At 37.4% G+C, this 7,177-nt stretch overlaps 1 pseudogene; it reads left to right on the top strand.

Annotated features, from left to right (window-relative positions):
• Positions 1-5,045: 5,045 nt before the first annotated feature.
• LOC118642023 lies at positions 5,046-5,903 on the top strand (annotated as a pseudogene).
• The last annotated feature ends 1,274 nt before the right edge of the window (positions 5,904-7,177 follow it).

Raw genomic sequence — 7,177 nt, 5'->3', positions numbered from 1 at the left:
ATCTCTCTCTCGATCTGTATCTGGTTTTACCACACCTTACCCAAGGTAATGTGATTCAATAATCAGATTCCCTGACATTAAATTAAGCACTGTAGTGCAGAACATGAGAGTGAAAATGTAATTTCTGGGGGTGGGGGTGGGGGATTCAGATATTTATAATTAGTTACACCTGAATTAAGGCGGAGTCAAAATAAAATGTATTATGTCTGAACAAGTATAAGTTATTTGAAAAATATATAGTTTTCAAAAATCTATATTGAGTCAATATCTCTATTGTTTCTCATATAGTATTTTATATAAAAATCTATTATTCTTTGACATAGCTCTCAAAATGAGATACTGTGAAAAACATTAGTTTTCTGACTGTAATGTGAAAAATTAAGTCAATTTGCTTCTGCCTCCAGGATGGTCAATTCAGGGCTCTGTGAGTTGAGTTGTAACTAAAATAGACAAATGCTTTTTTATTATGTTGAACAGCCAAACTTATACTCATAGAAAAGATTAACTGAAAGAATACTGCTCAGTTCAGAACAGGCAAAGCTCTTTAGAGCCACATAGACATTTCCAAAATACAATCACCATCAAAACAACTTTTATGGAATTAAACTGTTACCTTTTTATAATGTATTACAAATATGCATCTAATAAAAATAACAAAAGTTTACCACATACATCACTGCAACCTGGAAATAAAAAAATGTACTTAACGTACTTCTATGGTAAAGGAAATGTGAAAATTTTGCATTCCTCTCACCTTAAAGTTCATAGTTTAATGTCTACTTGGGGCTGAATCAGGAATATTAGGTGAAATCTTTCAAAATTCACAGTGTGCAATGTGCTTTATTTTTCTCTGAAGTCTCATTTTATAGACTATTATTGGAAGCAAAATAGTCAACTTGATGGAGCAATGGACTGATTCAATATGTCAGGTTCCATGTTCCTATCCAGTAGACTGACAAAAAGTCACAGGAATTTAATTTAAAATGGAGCAAACCAAGCATTGCTTTATGAGGACCATTTGCATGTCATGTAGGAGATTTTAAACAAAAGTACTTTTGTGGTTATCCAAGCACATAAGTACCTGGGAAACTTTTAAAATCTGAACATCTTTTTTCCCTTATTAAAATTGTACAATGAAGAAAACTATAATGGATTTGTCTCACTGTTCAAACAGATCTTAAGTATAGTGTCAAAAAAAAAATAGTATTTCTTCTACTTATGGTTATAACCTTATAAAGTGAATATAAATATTTCTGAAAATAAAAGGTTTAATGAGTAGATTTCTTATTTTTAAATCATTACAAGTAATTTAATCCACTTAGCTAGTATGAAATTACTGTAATATCATTTTATAAATTTTATTCCTAGAATAGATTTGAGGATTTCTCAGATTTATTTATTTTATCCACCCATATGCCTGTAATGCATGTATATGTTTGTGTGTCTATACATAGACACACAAAATAGAGGCATTAAGTATCAACTAGAAATTGAAATGCATTAGGAAACTAATGAGAAATACATCAGTCCTGCATTAGACTATATATATATTTTTAATGTTTTTATTTTTTTATTTTTTTGAGAGATAGGATGGCAGAGAGAAATAGAAACATCAATGTAAGAGAGAAACATCTATCGGCTGCCTCCTGCATACCCCCTCCTGGGGATGGAACCTGCAACCTAGGCATGTGTCCTGACCAGGAATCGAACTGGAATCTCTCAATCCATGGGATGACACTCAATCCACTGAACCACACTGGCTGGGTTAGACTATATTTTAAAGAAAAATCATATGTACACCTATAATTCTTTGTATATTGTGGTTATAAAATATGTTTCTTATTGTTTTTTGTTTTGTTTTTTAATTTGTGTCCTGATCAGATACAAGACACAAATATATGTCTTGTTTTCACATTGTCATTAAGTCAAAATGTAAATTTGGAGAAAATATTTTTAAACATTACCTGAATAAGAAAGTTCCTCCTAATAAATGTATGTGCTCTATGAACATTTGAATCTATATTTGGAAAAGGAATGTGGAAAATCACTGGCATGGTCAGAACATTTTTTTTCTAATTTATTTTTATTGTTGAGGGTACTACAGATGTCCACCCTGTACTCCCATTTGTCCCCTCCACCTGCTGCCCCACCCTAGGCCTTCCCCACATTATTGTCTATGTTTATGGGCTATGCATATAAATTTCTTGATTAATCTCTTCCCGACCCCCCTCCCCTTAAAGATCGGTCAGTCTGTTGCATGTTTCCATGTCTCTGGACCTATTTGTTCATCAGTTAATTTTGTTCATTAGATTCCACATGTAAGTGAGATCATGTGGTGTGAGACAGCATGGATAGACCTGGAGATTATTATGCTAAGTGAAATAAGCCAGTCATAGAAACTGTTTTCACAATCAAATCTGATTTCTACATTAAAAATAGTTTGCCATCAAAAAAGAAATGATCTTATTCTTGTCATCTGCACATTGGCAGTTTGCATTCTGCTCACCTTCTCCCTTGTTGTGTAGTTGTGGCCCTTATGCCTCTGTCCTCCTCCATTCATGTTGGTTTCACACCAGGTCCATGCACTTCAGTGCAGCTGCCTCTTTAAATTACAGCACCGGAAATAAACAAATGGTCAAACAAAGAAGAAATGGAAATGCAGAACAGGGAGCATCATGCATGGTAGTGTTTCCTTGTTTAAATATTTATTTTTGAATAGTGAAAAAAATGATATAATAAGAGGAAAAAAGAAGTAATATTGAGGTACTGGAGAACAAATCATACCCCAATAGAAAAGTTTGCCAGATAAAGAGAAGCTTGTCAGATAGTATAAAGTAGGAAAAAAAGCAAAACATTGACCACTATTGCATGAATCAATTATATGTTATTCTTCTCTAAGTTTAACATGTTATGTTTCATTTAATGGTGTATGGGATTCAAGGTTCTCAATGACCTCTCATGTTCATAGGAATACAGGGTGGGACAAAATTAAGTTTACAATTGTTTGTATGGAAAATAATGCAATAATTGATAAGTAATAATACAAGAATAAACTGTTTCTCATACTCACAACTGTAAACCTACTTTTGTCCCCCCTCTATTTAAGAAAATCTATAAAGCCATTGATGCAAGCTAGAGGGAAAGCCATAAAGAATGCTTCTGGTGAAGATGTTATATTTTTCTATAGCAAAATATACATGTTACAGTTTACATAAATCAGTCATCCTCCCCACACATTTCATTTTCTTTCCACTATTTATTTATTTTAACTTTATTTTTATTTGCTATTACAGATGTCCCTAATCCCCCCCCCCCCGACTTTTCCCATCTCTACCCAGCCCTCACCCACCCCTTCCCTCTGGCCATCACCTCGCTGTTGTCTATGTCTATGGGTTATGCATATAAATTCTTAGGCTAATCCCTTCGTCTTCTTTCATCCACCCCCACCCCCCCACGGAGATGTCAGTTTGTTCCATGTAACTATGCCTCTGGTTCTGGTTTGCTCCTTAGTTCATTATGGTCATAAGATTCATGATACAAGTGAGATCATATGTATTTGTTTTTCTCTGACTGGCTTATTTCACTTTTTTTTTTTCCCCAATCCTTACCTGAGGACACTTTTTGCATTCATCTTCAGATAGAGTGGGAGGGAGAGAAGGAGGAAGAGAGAGAGAGAAACATTGATGTGAGAGAGACACATCAACTGGCTGCCACACACATGACCCCAACTGGGGCCAGGGACAAACTGCAACCGATACATGTGCCCTGAGAGGGAACCAAACCCAGGTCTCTCTGGACCGCGGGCCGACACTCTAACTGCTGAGCCAAACTGGCAAGGGCATATTTCACTTTTCTTTCCCCTTGTTAGATCTCTCTCCTTTTTCTCTTATGAGCAAGCACTCTTGTTCTCACTTTTGCTCTCCTGTACACACACAGAAGAACATATGTATTTCTAATTCACTGATAAACCAGACAGTAAATGTAAAGTGATTTTTTTTTCTTTTTTTTTATCCTCACCCAAGGACATTTTTCTATTTTTTGTTCAGATAGAGTGGAAGGGGGAGAGAGAGAAAGAGAGAGAGAGAGAGAGAGAGAGAGACATCAACATGAAAGGGACACATCGAGTAGCTGCCAACCAGGGCCGGGGACAAACCACAACCAAGGTACGTGCCCTTAGCAGGAACTGAACCCGTGTCTCTCTGGACCGCAGGCCGATGCTGAAACTGCTGAGCCAAATTGGCCAGGGCTGTAAAGTGATTTTCCTAAATTTTATATAGATTTACCTTGTTCATGCACACACATACACAGAAAGAAAAGTACCATAAATTATTATTATACTTTCTTTATTTTTTGGAGAAAGAGGAAGGGAGAGGGAGAGAGAGATAGAAATATCGATGAGAGAGAACATTGATTGGTTGCCTCCTGCATGCCCCGCACTGGGGATTGGGCCCACAATCCGGGCATGTGTCCTGACCGGGAATCAAACCAACAACCTCTTGATGCATGAGTCGATGCTCAATCACTGAGCCACACCAGCCAGGCAGTATAATAGATTATTATGGTGGTAATGTCCAATAGACCCAATTATGCAAAAGTTACTTTTAAATGGCTATAAAGCTAATAGTAGTTAGTGTGAATAATAATATATCATGCAAAATGTAGAAAGCAAATTCTCACTTCATAAAAAAATACCAGACAGAATAAATATCAGGTTTTTTAATCTTCCATTGAGACCTGATTTATTAAAACTGTAATGGAGAAATTAAGAATTTCTCTTCTAATAAAAACGGAAAATATAACATATTTTGTATATTAATTAAGGCTATGAGTCAATAGACACTCTGAAATGTTGCTAGTATAAATTAACAAAATCACTTAATGAAAAATGTATTGCATTTTATGAAAATTTAAAAGTATACATCCTAGGACTACAAATTTGATTTGTAGCTAGTCTAGAAAAAAGTGTGTTCAAGAAGAATGATGCTGCTTCTTACTCCCGTCATTTGAAGGTTGCTTTAAAAAGAACCATTGGGGAAACTTGAGAAATGTTTTTCTACACTTTGAAAGATGGTGTTTTAGCTATTTTTCATGGCACCTCAGAGGCAGTCAACTACTTCAGGCTGAAGCTAAACATCTCTTTCCCAGTCACTGCATGCCAGAATCTTTTTGATATGGATGGTGAACAGGAACTTCATACCTCTTATGAAAAGCATATGGCCACAGAAGTTGCTACTGACACTCTGGGCAAAGAATGGAAGCATTAGGTGGTTCGAATCCATGGTGGGGACAACAAATGGGTTTCATCATGAAGCAGAGTGTTTTGACCCATGGCTGTGTCCACCTGTTACTGAGTAAGGAGCATCCCTGTTATAGACCAAGGAGGACTGGAGACACAAAGCGCAAATCTGTTTAGGGTTGTGTTGTGAATGCCAGTCATAGTGTTCTCAGCTTGGTTATTGTAAAAAAAAAAAAAAAAAGGAGAGAAAGATATTCTTGATCTCACTGATATTACTGTGGCTTGCTGCCTGGGGCCCAAAATAGCTAGCAGAATCAGCAAACTTTTCAATCTCTCTCAAAATCATGTCTGCCAATGTGTTGTGAAAAAGCTCCTGAACAAAGAAGGTAAGAAACCTGGGACCAAAGCATCCAAGACCAAAGCCTTCTATTACTCCATGTGTCCTGGAATATAAATATTGGCATATTGCTTGCAAGAAACATACTAAGAAAAATAAGGAAGAGGCTTTAGAATATGCTAGGAGAGTGAAGGAGGCCGCAGGCTGGTGTGGCTCAGTGGATTAAGCATCGTCCCACCAACTGAGAGGATGAAGGAGGCTAAAGAAAAACACCAGGAACAGACTGTCAGGAGACTTAGACTGTCAGGAGACTTAGACTGTCCTCTCTGAGAGTGCTACCTCTGAGTCTGGGTCCAAAAATGAGATTTCCTAAGAGTAACAAATACATAAGAACAAACAGCAAAAAGAAAAAAAGGAAGGAAGGAAGGAAGGAAGGAAGGAAGGAAGGAAGGAAGGAAGGAAGGAAGGAAGGAAGGAAGGAAGGAGGGAAGGAGGGAAGGAGGGAAGGAGGGAAGGAGGGAAGGAGGGAAGGAGGGAAGGAGGGAAGGAGGGAAGGAGGGAAGGAGGGAAGGAGGGAAGGAGGGAAGGGGAAGGGGAAGGGGAAGGGGAAGGGGAAGGGGAAGATGGTGTTTTACGCTATGAAGGCTAGAGGGATTTTTCTACTATATTCCCAATTCCAGCATTTGTAGGTATAAGAGGACCACAGGTACTTCCTTTAGAGGATTTTTGAGACATGGGAGAGAGTACAGATGTGGGATCAACTTGGATCTTGTCTAAGAGGGCTGCCTGAGGGGAGACCTCAGGTGGCAGCGACGTCCAGGAGTGAAGGAAGGCTAAGATGACTGACTGAGGAAAGGGGCTTCACGTCAGAGGACTGAGAGTCCTCCAGATAGGAGCCTTTTAAGTGCCCAGGAAGGTGCCTCAGGAGGGCAAGAGTAACATTGAATTATCTGTCAGTTTCAGCAAGTTCAAACTGCAAGACCAAATAAGAACTGTCTTATCCCCTTCATCTTCCCTTTCTCCTACTTGACAAGTGTCTCTGGCTCAGTTTGCTCTGGCCAGTGGGGGAAGAGAAGAGCTTGGAGATCTGAAATTTATATTAACAAAATAGAAGCATCCTGCTTTTTTTCCCACATTGGCTTTTGCCTGGGCCAACCCCAAATGGTTAAGACAAGAAGATTTAAAGCTAAACAATTACAAAATCTGGATAGGTTATCTTCAAAATTGAGATACTTTCAGGACTAAAAGTGAACAAAGTATTTTTATTACCCAAGAATGAGCAGTTCAGTCTTGGGCTTGTCTAAATCTTCATCAAGTTGCAGAGGATATTTACCCCACAGAATAAAACTTAAGAAAATAGAGAAAGAGGGGGAAAAAAAGTAAAATTATGTTTTTATTATAATCCATGCATAATGTTTGTTTAAAGCATCATTTAAATTTACTAACAAGTAAAAAGAACAAGTTTTGCACATTAATATAAAAAAAGGACTGTATTTATATTTTTTAAATGTATTTTATCTGGTATCAATAGATATATAAATACATACAGAATAAAGTGTCCTACTGAGTCTCTCCCAAAGCAGTGAAGAGAGATCACTTCTGGA

This window comes from Molossus molossus, unplaced genomic scaffold, assembly GCF_014108415.1.
Source record: "Molossus molossus isolate mMolMol1 unplaced genomic scaffold, mMolMol1.p scaffold_m16_p_3, whole genome shotgun sequence".
Classification (NCBI taxonomy): Eukaryota; Metazoa; Chordata; class Mammalia; order Chiroptera; family Molossidae; genus Molossus; species Molossus molossus.
Note: the sequence above shows the minus strand (reverse complement) of the source record. Positions and strands in the feature narration are given on the sequence as shown.